Genomic DNA, 17,639 nt, shown 5'->3' on the forward strand with positions numbered 1-17,639 from the left:
TTGTGTATCGGTGTGTGCATAGTGTGTCCAGTTTATACATTGGGTGTTCAGTGTGTAGGCCTACATTGCGTGTTAACAACGAGTTCGGTGTGTGCATTATCTGTTCATTGCGTGTTCGGTATGTACACAATATGTTCATTACGTGTTTGGTATGAGCATTGCATGTTAATTGCGTTTTTAGTTTGTTTATTGTTTGTTGGTTGCATATAAGTGTGTGCATTACATGTTCATTTCATTTTCAGTGGGTGCATAGCATGTTCTGTGTGTGTGCATTGCTTTTACATTGCATGTTAACTGAATGCATTTTGTGTTAGTATGTGTATTTGGTCCATATGAGTGCATTGGCTCAAGTCTCGGGATTTAAGGATTCGTGTTGGCCATCTGGGTTTTTGTCACTTCCGGCAGCCATCTTGGATTCTGTCATTTTTTCTATAACAATCAGCCACTTTTGTTTTTTTATAACATTACGCTATTTTGATTCATGACATCACATCCACCATCTTTGAAAATTAATAATAATTAACCTATAAAATCGGGGGAAAAGAAAAACCTTTTTAAATAAAATTTTAATAAAAAAACCTCATACTTCATCCTCGCACACCTCATTCCTGCATGTTGCACTTGTCGTGATGTTCACCATTTTAAAAATATATTTGTTATCAAAATATATAAAAATAAAATCCTATGTGTCACTGTCTATGGGAGGCAAACATCTTGTTTAGCAGAGTCTGTAATTTTGATTGTATCTGATGGATTTCACCATAGAAAGTTGGATCCTAAAGTACCCCAATGAATGTAAGGTCAAGTTTCTTTTTCCTACCAGTGTTGTTATGAACCTTATAGACCAAAAATATCCACAAAATCCAGTAATTTTGTTTATGATGGTGGTTGTGATCACAGTTTTTTCATAAACACAATCATTTATGATAGTAATACCCATAGTCTTAGACATATGTTATTATATATCAAATTAATCGTCTTATCGTTGCGTATGCGAAAATTATAGTAATAATACTTAATAACGTTTTTCCAATCAAATTTAATTTATTAACTCTATCATTGTCATCACAGGACCAGAAATGTATCAGAGTCCTCACTCACAATATTAAGAATCTGTTTTTAGCATGATCGTGTTTACGTATATTCGTATTTAAAACTTACATGGAGGTAGATATATTTATGTTTGTATATATATTTACATTTCACACTTATAAGCAGAAACATGTTTGCATAGTTGTGTTTAAAAAGCTGCATAAAAGCAGATGTTTTAAATGTTTGTGTACATATACATTTCCCTAAAATTTTTATTGAAAGGAACAACTCATGCAGCATTAATCGTGCACGAGAATATTATGCTAAGAAAAAATTTGATTCTTCACATTTGTACAGTATTAGAAGTGCTCCTTCTTTACTAGAGTGTACAGAACCAACACATTACATTTTACATTTCAACTTGATGTCTCATCGCTATAGTGTATATGATGTAGTTACAACACTCACCTCAGCAATTACGGTCTCTGCGAGATGCACTTCATATCACATGAAAATAGTATGGTTTTAAAAGTCATGACAAGAATTCGAAGAAAATGAAATATAAAAATTATTTAAACTATTTAATAAAAAACAAACACGCTTCTAAACACAATCTTCTCCCCTCGCTAACACAATGCTATTCAAGAGGATGTTACCAAACCCCTTCACAATAGCCCGCTCCGCAGCACTTTCCATACTATCCAACAAATGCTCAATCAACACAACTATTCGCACACATAGCTCTAAAGTCGATAGCTCAGGATACGTGCTCACTGCAGCAGCAATATCCTCCACAGTCAGAGTGGAGGTGTTCACAGGTACATCCGCGATGTCTTCCCTGGACTCTTCATCTTCATCCATCGCAAGAGCTTCTTCCTGGCCACTAGGCTCCTGACAGCACCCATAGAACTCATCCTCAACAATCTTCTCATAGCTGGCACGACACATCTTACTAGCTCTGTTGATAACTACGAATGATACATCATAAGGGAGCTATGGTTCAACTGTCCCCACCCCTCTACCCTTTCTATGCAGTCCTGTTCATGCGTGCCAAGCACACACGTCACTGACGCACGGCCTTTGATGTCAGCAGACCTCCCCCCCTCCTCCTAAGACCCTTCACAGCCTAATTAGCTGCGTCATTTAGTCCTGTCACCACACGTCCCCAGCCATAATTCCATTTTAAGTACCTTCGACGAGCATTCTGGCCTCGTAACTAGTGAAAAGTTTCAAACAGTATAGGAAATTTTTTTTTTCATTTATTTAAGACATGCATTTACTAAAAAAAATCACAACAATAAAATACATTATAATTAATATATAACATCAGTAGCTTTTATACAAATGTTTTCAACCTATCGAATCATAACGACTACACAAACAAGAGATAATCTTTCCGATGTATCACTTTTTCTACTAAATTTCTACTAAAAAATAGCTATGGTACTTGGTACGCTGATTTTCTTCCCCATAGAATGCTCTACGTATCATAGAAGCTCATAAATCATCCAAATAATAACTCGTGCGGTAATTATGTATTTTGCTAACACGGAATATTTCTGTCGACAATTTATAAATACATACAAATTTTACCATTTTAACTACAAGTTTTCTTACGCCTAGCTTATTTTCATTAAAAAAAAAAGCATTTTTCAGGCGTCAGTTATCTTTTGTATTAACCGGCAACATGCCTATTTTTCAGTGTTTTCAGTAGCATGACAGTCCATTTATAACTGCCTTCTGTTGTGAGCTCCCTCCACATGGATTTCTTTAGTGTAAAATTTAATTATTCAATTACCCATCCTTTCATCTCGATGAACACAGAAGAATTATTTATTCCGCACATGACTACAAGATTAAGTGGCTACAAGAATACATTAACCATATAGAAAAAAAACTGTGTACAAAATACCAAATCAGCAAATTTAATGTTTGCTGCAGAGCTGCAACATCCCTGAAATATGTATTTTATGCTTACTACAAGACCAATGTGTTTTTGAACCATTAATATTCAGCCCCGCCTACAGACTTAACTACAAAAATTCACTGAGAAGAACACACATTTGGACAAAACATTCAACTCGTAAGGATGCATTAGCTAGGATACATTCACTAAAAAACTAAAGAAAACGATATGATCCAGCACAATCTAGATCAAATGGATTCATATGCATTTGTCTCCCAGTAGCTACAATGTATCCATCTACATTTTGGCTCCAAATGATTTGAGTTACAATGCTGCGCGAACTCGTAGCGATTACTGAAAAGGTGTTATTATTACTTTCCAGTTTGTTAGTCATAGATTACGATTTTTACCTCTGTATGTTATGAGTTGTACTACGAGACCTAAGTCTTAGCTAGAAATGAGATTACACAAAATAAAACTTTTTTTATCTAAAATGTAATTTATTTTTTACCTTTACGCACGTGCAGACAAAACAAGTCATTATTGAATGTAACGTGCATTTGTTTGGTTTTGGATACATTTTAGTCATTTTTGCCAGGCAAGTTGAAGTCTTAACCTATCCACAAATATGTAAGAAACTTTCTATGTAGTGTAATCAACATCTAAAAAACTCAATGAAAGATGTATGAATCAAATAAAACTGAAAGCATATTATATTACTTTTTTAAAAACTCAGAATCATAACCCTATGCGAATATTGATGTTGATTTTACTAATAGTCTCACTATATCCACACTGAATCCACACAAACCCACATATTTCAAACACAAAACCATATATTTCCACATAAATTCCCACAATCTACAAAAAAAAACCGCAAGTTTCAAGACCAATAACAGAAACTGAAGTTAGCCTATGTTCTTTCCTCTTCTGGAGCGACACGTGCCGGAACAATCATATGGTTTTCGTCGATGCTGTAGATGTTTATGTAGGAACCAAGATTCTGTTTCTCGAACAGAGGAATCTGGCAAAGTGGATTGGGAAACTCGATGTTAGTGATTTTAACTTCCCCTCTAAGTCATTGTAGCACTGACTAACATGCTCAGATGCTCACATGCTCACCCTCCTCAAACTTGACCATGATAGAATAATAAAAACGTATGTGCTCATCTAAGTTTTTACAGATTTATCACCGCATATATTTTTTTACGCAGTTAGGTATTTTGATGTAGGAGCTAGATCGAAGTGGATAAAGCGTGTTTATGTGTGGTTGTAATAGCTTAAGACCAGACAATGTCAATTTAGATACCTTTCACATGTAGTCTTCCTCTTCTTTACGTATCTTAGAGAATTATTAAATAATGGCATCCTCCACCTCATGAACTGAATAGAGTAGAACATTCGTGGTTTTTCAGTCCCTCTTGTCTTCACATATAAACTTTTTATTTTCATAATCGCACTCAAGCAAGATGTTGTACTTGAGCAAACCATTCTCTTTAATTTCCAGTTTAAGTTAGCTTATTAGTTTAACATTGATAGTGTCCATGAATGTACATATGTCCTGGGCAGAACTGGTTTAATTTTCTATCACACAAGTCTTCAAGTTGCCCCAGAATCCCACTTCTGCAATGATGAAGCCGTGGATGATGGCCAAAGCCCACCTCTTTCACCACATTTGTTCGGCTAGTGATCTTGTTAGGTGTATTGGCAGACTTAATCGTGGCCATTCTCTGCTTCTTGGTCGGTGGTGAAACAGGGCTTGTGCACACTTTGGTATGAGCTTTCGACTTCCCAACCCTGGCACACACTTCAGCACAGTACTCACATGGATACATTTTATGGCTAGGGTTGAGACCGCAAGATGTCTTCTCATGATGTCTGGCATGACTGGAGTTCTGGAAGGTCTTGTAGCAGAAGCTAAACCGGGTGTCTGAAGTCGCGAGGACAGCAAAAATACAAGTTGTAAGATGTTTCTGTATTTTATTGGTGCGAGCAACCATCTTGACACACAGGTGACACTGCTTGAGGTCACACTGCAGGTTGTAAGCACACATATGGTAACAGTTATTAGCTACCATAACGTCATTTCTGCATATTTGACGCCAACACAACTATTGGTAGTCTGCACTCAATGCACGGAACAAGCGATGGAAGCTCGACATAGGTGAACTATCTATATATATAAAAATGAAACCCGTTTTCCTTAGTCACAGCATCACGCGTGAACGGCTGGACCGATTTCACTAATTTTTTTTTTGTTGTGTTTGCTATGGTCAGGAGAAGGTTATTATGAAAGAAAAAATTAAGAAAATTGTGCGGAAAATTAGAAAATTTAAGAATAATTAATTCCTATTTCCCTTGGTCACGCCATCACGCGTAAATGACTGAACCGATTTCACTAATTCTTTTTTTGTTGTGTTTGTTATTGTCACGAGAAGGTTCTTATGAAAGAAAAAATTTAACGGAAAATTAGAAAATTTAAGAATACTGAACCACCATACATAAAATTATTTCCAAACTAACCCAACACTTTGTACAATATAAATATTTTTAAAGTAACCTTATGACATTCAGCTTTAAGCGTTTACAGTTTCCAGTGCGGCTTGCATTTGCAATGTCAATAAATAAATCGCAAGGGCAGTCGCTAAGTGTATGTGGCATCAACCGGGGGCCTACCAATTGTCCGAGTGTCCACTTCTCCGAATGACCACTTGTCCGAGCTCCTTTTGTCCGAAGGACCACTTGTCCGAGTGACCACTTGTCCGAGCGGCCAACTCTCCGAGCTTTGAGGGGCGGATGGCGTCTCCCACCCGCGCGACCTTGCTCCGCCCTGCCTCCTCCTTGACGCCCAATCGCAGCACGGCCGATAGGCCGCCAATCAGCAATAACAGTTATCACACTGGGAGGGGCTACCGAAACTAAAACTGCTTGTACAATTACGTACATAAAGCGACTAAGTCAGACAGGCACGGCCATAGTCACCCGGAGAGCAGACCCTCAGGCTTAGCACATTATCGACTGAAGCAGGGTCCCAAGACACGACTTAAAAAGAAATTTTAAATATTTTGAATGTTTAAACGTTTAATGATATCTTTAAAAGTTTTTAATTTTTTTTACATGGCAATTTCTTGATATTAAGATAAGAGATGGGACTAATTAAGAAAAATTCAAATTTACGCTCAGCCTTTACCCCTCTTACTAAAAGCTGGCTCACATTCAACTACGTTACGGAAATCGGCAAACTTATTTCTCAAGGCAGCGTCCTTATCGCCATGTTTCACAAAGAGTGACTAGGACAATCATTATAAACGTTGTGTTCTTTAGATCAGGTTTTTGAAGTGAAAATTTATTTTGGCGCACCGCACACACATTTTTTCGTAGGTAGTAAGTTAGGCTGATCCGTCACGCTCTGAGGGGAAGGGCTAGATCGGGTGAACTCGGGACCGCCGAGTGTACCCGAGCGAGAAAGATAGTCAGCTGTTCTTCGCTGTTGTGTCGCTGTGTTTAGTATATTCAATTAATACGTAATAATTGTCATTATTAATTTCATAATTATTATTAGTACGTAATAATAATTATTTTAACAATTATTTGGTTTACATTGATTGCTGTCATAAGCAAATATATGAGAAGAGAATGTGTAATACCCAGCCGATGCATTTACGAAATATGTTTAGGTTATGATCATAGGTTATGATAGGGAGTAAATTCATGTAAGTCGTCATCGACATGGTCACGTGACGTGTCAACGACAACACTATATCTGTTCTTATTAGTTTAACTTATTCCGCTTTTAAATCTTAAGTAAACGATTACTGTGCAGTAAATTGAGAGTTAAAAATATATTACCTAATATTCTCATATAGATATATAGTTTGAAAAGTCTTTGTAGCAATATAATCTACAAATTTAGAACATCATTATTTATTTTTTTAATACCTACAATTACTAAGCAATGCGTATTTTATAGTAATTTTGGAGTTATTTTACTGACGACATTAAACAAATTTGTTGTGATAATATGTTTTCGTAAAAATTGCGAAAACGTTTTCACTTCTGTCGGCAGTCCTCATGACTGCTTTTAATTTTTTTCTTACTACAGACTTCCAGCTTGACGATGCATTATACTCAAACTGTTGAAATGTGTCCGAAAGTAAATGTAAATATTTTAAATTTAAATATTGACGATCGGCGAAAGCACCATTCTTACCTTTGAAAAGTTGCATTCTATTTGTTACATTGAACATTAAAAGTAAATATGAGCTTTTTTTAAAGTGTTTTTATATTATTCCCGTAGTAAAAATATGAACTAATGAAAATTTTTATTCTAAAACAACATAAATTCCTATCGGCACAGCGTACAGGTAGAGTTAAATTTCGAAATACATTTTTCTTCTGGAATGTTCTCGAAAACACTTTAAAATTCTGTAATATTGTGAAAACAAAATTAATGCCTACATAACATATTTATGTTCTTCAATTTTCGAAATTGATCGATTATATATATTTTTAATATTCCATGCAGCGAAAATGTTTCGAATGTGTTTTTTTTTAATTCAATGCTTCCAACATCGAATTAACTGAAACCAACTTTATACAATACTTACTAAGGATGTTATAAATTTTTTCACCTTCAAACACCATATTTCATTACTGGACAAATGTTTTGGTATAAAAATAAGTTTTGGATCAAGGTTTAGGATAATGTTTAGATGGTTTGCAATACGTTTCAACCAATTTGATAGTGTTAGTAGGACGAAAGTTTTTGAAATTACTTTAGTAGATGTATATAGTTCATCCTGTGGCAAGGGAGGGGGGAGGGGGATCGGGGATCCGATCCAGCCACCTTAACGCTTCGCTTCATCAGCCATGTTGGATTATGTCACTTCCTTCGACCATACACACACGAAAAAGTGTCCCGTTATGTTCATCAGCCATGTACGCACGAAAAAGTGTCCCGTTACGTTCATCAGCCATGCACGCACGAAAAAGTATCCCGTTACGTTCATCACCCATGTTGGATTACGTCACTTCCGCCGGCCATACACGCACGAAAAAGTGTCCCGTTATGTTCATCAGCCATGTACGCACGAAAAAATGTCCCGTTACGTAACGAACGAACGGAGGAGGACGGACAGACCAGCTCGCCAGGACGTCTCGCTCTGAAAAGTATTAGGCGGTAATAAACAGCCAGGAGGTAACGAATATAAGCCTACTTCTACACGTGTTATGAACGCCGGATACATACGGCCAGGCAACCATGTCTTTTGGCGCGCTCTACTTCCACGACGCGCAACGGCACCGGCAAGTTTTTATTACTACCTCCTCTCAAGTTCTGATCTCCTAATACTTCACAGCAGAGAAGCGCTGTTGGTCGGAGCCTGTAGGTACTTCCTTCGCACACCTAACCTAACCTAACCTAACCTAACCTAACCTAAACTAACCTCACCTAACCTAATCCATATGCTAATCTATGCTAACCTAACCTAACCTAACCTAACCTAACCTAAACTAAACTAAACTAACCTCACCTAACCTAATCCATATGCTAATCTATGCTAACCTAGCCTAACCTAACCTAACCTAACCTAACCTAACCTAAACTAACCTAACCTAACCTAATCCATATGCTAATCTATGCTATGCTAACCTAACCTAACCTAACCTAACCTAACCTAAACTAAACTAAACTAAACTAAACTAAACTAAACTAAACCTAACCTAACCTAACCTAACCTAACCTAATCCATATGCTAATCTATGCTAACCTAACCTAACCTAAACTAAACTAAACTAAACTAAACTAACCTAACCCATATGCTAATCTATGCTAACCTAACCTAACCTAAACTAAACTAAACTAAACTAAACTAAACTAAACCTAACCTAACCTAACCTAACCTAACCTACCCAAACCTAACCTAACCTAACCTAACCTAACCTAATCCATATGCTAATCTATGCTAACCTAACCTAACCTAACCTAACCTAATCCATATGCTAATCTATGCTAACCTAACCTAACCTAACCTAATCCATATGCTAATCTATGCTAACCTAACCTAATCCATGCCAATCTATGCTAATCCATGTCAATCTATGCCAATCCGTATGCCAATCTATGCTAATTCGTATACCAATCTATGCTAACCTGTATGCCAATCTATGCTAATCCGTATGCCAATCTATGCTAATTTATATGTTAATCCATGCTAATCCATTTGCCATTTTGTATTTCTAGTAATTTCCACCAACTTCGAATCGTGACGTCACCGTTGCACTTTTCGTCACGGCCGCCATCTTGGATTCGAATTTTTTTTTCGAACTTCAACTTTTCGAAATTTGATGTAAACATCAGCCGCCATCTTTTGCCTTCCTTAATACATACCTAAGACGTCACATTTGAAATTAAAATTATTATACAGCCACCATCTTTAATTCCAGCACAGACTACCAGATGGCGCTAAATTCAAAAATTAGTTGCCATAGGCGAAGCCATCTTGATCCTCAAGTTGGTTGGTAGATGTCGCTAGTATCGCGCGCCAAATTCAAAAATTAGTTGCCAGAGGCGCCGCCATCTTTAATTCTTAAAGTTACTGCCGGAGCGCGCCACCGTCGCCATCTTTAATTCTTAAATTTACTGCCGGATGTCGCCAAGTCGGTAGCCTGTATTCACCAAGTTCTCTGTTGCCGCCATCTTTAATTCATAAAGTCGCTACCAGATGGCGCCACTGTCGGCCATCTTTAGTTCAAGGCATTGTCGCCGGATGATGACAAGTTTGAATTTAAAAAACCTACAAGTGTTATGCAATGTGTAACCAGTCGAGACAAGTCGAGATAAGTTTGGAACATGAAGCCATATTCTAAACTACGTTTAATATATATATGTATGCATTTATATGTTTAGGTTTGATGATAGAGTAATGCAAGGGAATGGCTTTTCATTTATATTTGCGACAAACAAACCATCCATCCGATTACATTATTCCAAGTAACCATATTGGATGATGACATCACCGTTGCAATTTCCGTTACGGCCGACATCTTTAAATATATTATCCGAGTTTAATGAAAAATTTTTTTTTAAATTTATAAAAAAAAAAACTTTTACGACACTGAGCTCGGAGTCCTCGGCTCGAATCTGGTGAGGGCAAAAAAAATGGCGACCGATCCTTCCCTCGTGGTGGCTGCAGGCAGACTGACCCCCACCACTTTTTTTTTCAAAGTATATATAATGTCATCTAGTATGATGCCATGTCCGCCATCTTGTCTTCGATGCTGGAAGCCATCATCATTGTATCGTCAGCGAGAGTACGCTGGTGCCATGTTAGTTTAGTTCTTATCCACTAGAGTGCAGTAATCATTTATTACTGTGACACCAGACATCTTGAAATTTGGCCGCCATCTAGAAAAACCGTAATTATTTAGTTAGGAATTCAGGAAAAAATCCAAAATTCATCAAAATAGTCACTCATTAACTTACATATTGATTCGATCCGCTCCAGTCCTTGGTTCGATACTATATCGATGCAATAAAGTTTAATTTTATGAAAAAAATAATAATAATTTCAAGAAACCATGTTCAACATTCTTAAAGAGAAATAAATCCTCTACTACCATCATCCTATCAGACATCAAGACCAACATCTTTGGAATATTCGTAATAATTAACCTAGAAATTCAGGAAAAAGTTAAAAATTCATTAAATAAATTTGCAAACAATATACTGATTAATTAGGTCGACTAAGGTCCTTGGCACGATCCTGGACGAAGCTAAAATATAATTTAATTTAAATACCAGAAAAGTGTAAGGTTCGAGAAATAAAACACCACAAAGTCTTTTACAAACATAATATTTATTACACAATTTCTATCCTACTACAGGATTACTTGCGAAAGCCAGCAATCTTATAAACATTTAGCCCTGCATAGACGTGCAACGACTACTTCTTAGCTCCAACAGCTCCAAATGCTCCAACAGCTCCAACAGCTCCAAATGATCCAACTGCCTTTTCTTTCAACAGCTCCAATGATATTGGGCTACAATGGTACGAGTCTAAGAGACTACGATGCTACAAGGCTACGAGTTTAAAAGGATCTAGCTGGTTCCGAGTTAAACATGACTGTGAGACTGCATGACTAAAAGACCGCATTGCTACGAAACTACATGTCTATGAAGCTACATGGATACAAGTCTACTCGGCTCCAACACGCAATATACACACAGTACACACAGGAAACGGAACGTACACACAGTACACACAGGAAACGGAACGTACACACAGTACACACAGGAAACGGAATGATCATACATACAGTAGCGGAAACACACAGGCTTAGTTGGAAATCGGAATACAAGAAATAAAAATATTAAATTTTTACTTTCAATATTTAATTACTTCTCAACATTACCCAAATACAAGTAAAAGAAGCCATTATTGTATGTAGCCAGCTCTCCTCAGTTCTTTGATTATGAAGGATATTTCTTTGATGCACGAATAGTTTCCTGCACAAAGCGAGCCATGTAGAAGTCTTAGCCGGTCAACCAATATGTTTGGATCTATCCATGACGTGTAATCAATCTCTTCTAGCACCATCTTACTTGCTTGTTTATTATAAATTCTTTTATAATCACAATCGTCCCAGTGATCATAATAAGCATTATCAGATTTATTTATTATAACACGACGTTTCCATCGTTTCGGTCTCAGGTCATCGCCACATTCTTCGATCTTGTCAGCTCTAGGTGCTTCATCACAGTCTATGCCTTTGTCAACAGCATCAGAGTCACTGTAACAATCACTGTAGAAGACATCCTCTTCACCCAGATTACCGTATGAATTCGCTATCGATGATGTCGAAGTGTCTTTATCGTCTTCATGCTTCCTTTCTAGGAGTCCATCATTTTTACAAAGAATGGAGGATCTACTGAATATAGGCTTGAATGTATTCTCACTTTTCACGGTGTTGATACTTACATTAGTTTCAGTCTTCCCGAAGCCATTAGCATCCTTCAATTTATGTTCTTCCTCACGATCGGGTGAGCTAATACCATCACGCTCAGGACAAGGAAAATTATTGTCGTAATGCAGATCACTCTTCTTTAGTCTAGTGGATTCATCGGTGTCCTCTATGCCGTAAGTAGTCTTGACTTTACATGTTCTACCATGTCTTTTTAAGCTGTCAATTCGTGTTAACAACCTGCTACAACGATTACAGCTTAACATGTTGCGTAGTGGGTTTCTAGCACAATCATTCTTCTCATGACGTCTAGCATTCCTTCTCATGACAAAATCCTTGCCACAGTATCTACAGTGGCTTCCTTCCGATTCAGCCGCAGATAACAAACCATGATCCATGGTAGCTTCTGTGACTAATGTTAGATACAAACTGTCAGTTTTCTCCAATTGGAACCATTTCTTAAATAGAATTTTTTAAATATTTCATCAGCGAGAGTTAAGTTATCTAATGCAAAGCAAATTGATGCAAGTAGTTCTGGCTGTCATCAAAAGATGTCGCCACGTGTTGCTTGCAGGTAAATAATATCTATTTCATTAATGCGGGATGCGCAATGCTCACTATCGATCGCAAAGGAAGGTTAGTTTCGCTAGACTCCAAGGAGAAGGAAGTTCGACCTTCCTGTTAGTGCTTCTTAGATTTCTCATAGATTATTATTATTCGACTGAGAAATGATTTTTTTAAATATCCACCTGATAAAAATATTACAAGTGATGATTCAGTGGCAGAAGTTCACTAATTAAATGCAACCTTGAATAAAAATTACATGCCTCATTAAGTAAAAAAATCCTTCATGCAGAGATCAATTCCTCATCAGTAACCAGAAGCACTCGGAGAAAACCATCAGATGTCTAGTCAGGAATAATCAAAAGCACCCCGAGAAAACCATCAAAATATTGTCAAGTATAATCAGGAGCACACGGAGAAAACCACAATAATATTGTCAAGAATAATCGGAAGCACACGGAGAAAACTATCAAAATATTGACAATAATAATCAGGAGCACACGAAGAAAACCACCATAATATTGACAAGAACGAACAGGAGCACCCGGAGAAAACTACCATAATATTGACAAGAATAATAAGGAGCACACGGAGAAATCCACCATAATATTGTGAAGAATAAACGGGAGCACACTGAGAAAACCACCATAATATTGACAAGGATAATCGGAAGCACACGGAGAAAACCGCCACAAGTTTTGTTTGATATCATAAAATTACAACAAAAAAAATATTAAAAAATTAAAAATATAAACGAATAAAATTCAAAATCTGATTCTGGCTTGTACTAGAACTCTAACTTTGCACATCAAAGAGAAGTTCACAAGCTAGCAGAATCAGATTTTGAATTTTATTCGTTTATATTTTTAATTTTTTAATATTTTTTTTGTTGTAATTTTATGATATCAAACAAAACTTGTGGCGGTTTTCTCCGTGTGCTTCCGATTATCCTTGTCAATATTATGGTGGTTTTCTCAGTGTGCTCCCGTTTATTCTTCACAATATTATGGTGGATTTCTCCGTGTGCTCCTTATTATTCTTGTCAATATTATGGTAGTTTTCTCCGGGTGCTCCTGTTCGTTCTTGTCAATATTATGGTGGTTTTCTTCGTGTGCTCCTGATTATTATTGTCAATATTTTGATAGTTTTCTCCGTGTGCTTCCGATTATTCTTGACAATATTATTGTGGTTTTCTCCGTGTGCTCCTGATTATACTTGACAATATTTTGATGGTTTTCTCGGGGTGCTTTTGATTATTCCTGACTAGACATCTGATGGTTTTCTCCGAGTGCTTCTGGTTACTGATGAGGAATTGATCTCTGCATGAAGGATTTTTTTACTTAATGAGGCATGTAATTTTTATTCAAGGTTGCATTTAATTAGTGAACTTCTGCCACTGAATCATCACTTGTAATATTTTTATCAGGTGGATATTTAAAAAAATCATTTCTCAGTCGAATAATAATAATCTATGAGAAATCTAAGAAGCACTAACAGGAAGGTCGAACTTCCTTCTCCTTGGAGTCTAGCGAAACTAACCTTCCTTTGCGATCGATAGTGAGCATTGCGCATCCCGCATTAATGAAATAGATATTATTTACCTGCAAGCAACACGTGGCGACATCTTTTGATGACAGCCAGAACTACTTGCATCAATTTGCTTTGCATTAGATAACTTAACTCTCGCTGATGAAATATTTAAAAAATTCTATTTAAGAAATGGTTCCAATTGGAGAAAACTGACAGTTTGTATCTAACATTAGTCACAGAAGCTACCATGGATCATGGTTTGTTATCTGCGGCTGAATCGGAAGGAAGCCACTGTAGATACTGTGGCAAGGATTTTGTCATGAGAAGGAATGCTAGACGTCATGAGAAGAATGATTGTGCTAGAAACCCACTACGCAACATGTTAAGCTGTAATCGTTGTAGCAGGTTGTTAACACGAATTGACAGCTTAAAAAGACATGGTAGAACATGTAAAGTCAAGACTACTTACGGCATAGAGGACACCGATGAATCCACTAGACTAAAGAAGAGTGATCTGCATTACGACAATAATTTTCCTTGTCCTGAGCGTGATGGTATTAGCTCACCCGATCGTGAGGAAGAACATAAATTGAAGGATGCTAATGGCTTCGGGAAGACTGAAACTAATGTAAGTATCAACACCGTGAAAAGTGAGAATACATTCAAGCCTATATTCAGTAGATCCTCCATTCTTTGTAAAAATGATGGACTCCTAGAAAGGAAGCATGAAGACGATAAAGACACTTCGACATCATCGATAGCGAATTCATACGGTAATCTGGGTGAAGAGGATGTCTTCTACAGTGATTGTTACAGTGACTCTGATGCTGTTGACAAAGGCATAGACTGTGATGAAGCACCTAGAGCTGACAAGATCGAAGAATGTGGCGATGTCCTGAAACCGAAACGATGGAAACGTCGTGTTATAATAAATAAATCTGATAATGCTTATTATGATCACTGGGACGATTGTGATTATAAAAGAATTTATAATAAACAAGCAAGTAAGATGGTGGTAGAAGAGATTGATTACACGTCATGGATAGATCCAAACATATTGGTTGACCGGCTAAGACTTCTACATGGCTCGCTTTGTGCAGGAAACTATTCGTGCATCAAAGAAATATCCTTCATAATCAAAGAACTGAGGAGAGCTGGCTACATACAATAATGGCTTCTTTTACTTGTATTTGGGTAATGTTGAGAAGTAATTAAATATTGAAAGTAAAAATTTAATATTTTTATTTCTTGTATTCCGATTTCCAACTAAGCCTGTGTGTTTCCGCTACTGTATGTATGTTCATTCCGTTTCCTGTGTGTACTGTGTGTACGTTCCGTTTCCTGTGTGTACTGTGTGTACGTTCCGTTTCCTGTGTGTACTGTGTGTACGTTCCGTTTCCTGTGTATAATGTATGTACGTTCCGTTTCCTGTGTGTACTGTGTGTACGTTCCGTTTCCTATGTGTACTGTGTGTACGTTCCGATTCCTGTGTATAATGTATGTACGTTCCGTTTCCTGTGTGTACTGTGTGTACGTTCCGTTTCCTATGTGTACTGTGTGTACGTTCCGTTTCCTGTTTGTACTGTGTGTACGTTCAGTTTCCTGTGTGTACTGTGTGTACGTTCTGTTTCCTGTGTGTACTTTGTGTACGTTCCGTTTCCTGTGTGAACTGTGTGTACGTTTTGTTTCCTGTGTGTACTTTGTGTACGTTCCGTTTCCTGTGTGTACTGTGTGTACGTTCCGTTTCCTATGTGTACTGTGTGTACGTTCCGATTCCTGTGTGTACTGTGTGTACGTTCCGTTTCCTGTGTGTACTGTGTGTACGTTCCGTTTCCTGTGTGTACTGTGTATACGTTCCATTTCCTGTGTGTACTGTGTGTACGTTCCGTTTCCTGTTTGTACTGTGTGTACGTTCAGTTTCCTGTGTGTACTGTGTGTACGTTCTGTTTCCTGTGTGTACTTTGTGTACGTTCCGTTTCCTGAGTGTACTGTGTGTACGTTTTGTTTCCTGTGTGTACTTTGTGTACGTTCCGTTTCCTGTGTGTACTGTGTGTACGTTCCGTTTCCTGTGTGTACTGTGTGTACGTTCAGTTTCCTGTGTGTACTGTGTGTACGTTCCGTTTCTTGTGTGTACTGTGTGTACGTTCAGTTTCCTGTGTGTACTGTGTGTAGATTGCGTGTTGGAGCCGAGTAGACTTGTATCCATGTAGCTTCATAGACATGTAGTTTCGTAGCAATGCGGTCTTTTAGTCATGCAGTCTCACAGTCATGTTTAACTCGGAACCAGCTAGATCCTTTTAAACTCGTAGCCTTGTAGCATCGTAGTCTCTTAGACTCGTACCATTGTAGCCCAATATCATTGGAGCTGTTGAAAGAAAAGGCAGTTGGATCATTTGGAGCTGTTGGAGCTGTTGGAGCATTTGGAGCTGTTGGAGCTAAGAAGTAGTCGTTGCACGTCTATGAAGGGCTAAATGTTTATAAGATTGCTGGCTTTCGCAAGTAATCCTGTAGTAGGATAGAAATTGTGTAATAAATATTATGTTTGTAAAAGACTTTGTGGTGTTTTATTTCTCGAACCTTACACTTTTCTGGTATTTAAATTAAATTATATTTTAGCTTCGTCCAGGATCGTGCCAAGGACCTTAGTCGACCTAATTAATCAGTATATTGTTTGCAAATTTATTTAATGAATTTTTAACGTTTTCCTGAATTTCTAGGTTAATTATTACGAATATTCCAAAGATGTTGGTCTTGATGTCTGATAGGATGATGGTAGTAGAGGATTTATTTCTCTTTAAGAATGTTGAACATGGTTTCTTGAAATTATTATTATTTTTTTCATAAAATTAAACTTTATTGCATCGATATAGTATCGAACCAAGGACTGGAGCGGATCGAATCAATATGTAAGTTAATGAGTGACTATTTTGATGAATTTTGGATTTTTTCCTGAATTCCTAACTAAATAATTACGGTTTTTCTAGATGGCGGCCAAATTTCAAGATGTCTGGTGTCACAGTAATAAATGATTACTGCACTCTAGTGGATAAGATCTAAACTAACATGGCACCAGCGTACTCTCGCTGACGATACAATGATGATGGCTTCCAGCATCGAAGACAAGATGGCGGACATGGCATCATACTAGATGACATTATATATACTTTGAAAAAAAAAGTGGTGGGGGTCAGTCTGCCTGCAGCCACCACGAGGGAAGGATCGGTCGCCATTTTTTTTGCCCTCACCAGATTCGAGCCGAGGACTCCGAGCTCAGTGTCGTAAAAGTTTTTTTTTTTATAAATTTAAAAAAAAATTTTTCATTAAACTCGGATAATATATTTAAAGATGTCGGCCGTAACGGAAATTGCAACGGTGATGTCATCATCCAATATGGTTACTTGGAATAATGTAATCGGATGGATGGTTTGTTTGTCGCAAATATAAATGAAAAGCCATTCCCTTGCATTACTCTATCATCAAACCTAAACATATAAATGCATACATATATATATTAAACGTAGTTTAGAATATGGCTTCATGTTCCAAACTTATCTCGACTTGTCTCGACTGGTTACACATTGCATAACACTTGTAGGTTTTTTAAATTCAAACTTGTCATCATCCGGCGACAATGCCTTGAACTAAA

At 37.3% G+C, this 17,639-nt stretch overlaps 1 protein-coding gene across 1 annotated transcript in view; it reads left to right on the forward strand.

Annotated features, from left to right (window-relative positions):
- The window catches only part of LOC134535720 (T-box transcription factor TBX10-like), a 591,112-nt gene that overhangs the window by 275,368 nt on the left and 298,105 nt on the right, over nt 1–17,639 (forward strand). The window lies entirely within an intron of this gene.

The sequence above is a fragment of the Bacillus rossius genome, chromosome 10, assembly GCF_032445375.1.
Source record: "Bacillus rossius redtenbacheri isolate Brsri chromosome 10, Brsri_v3, whole genome shotgun sequence".
Lineage (NCBI taxonomy): Eukaryota > Metazoa > Arthropoda > Insecta > Phasmatodea > Bacillidae > Bacillus > Bacillus rossius.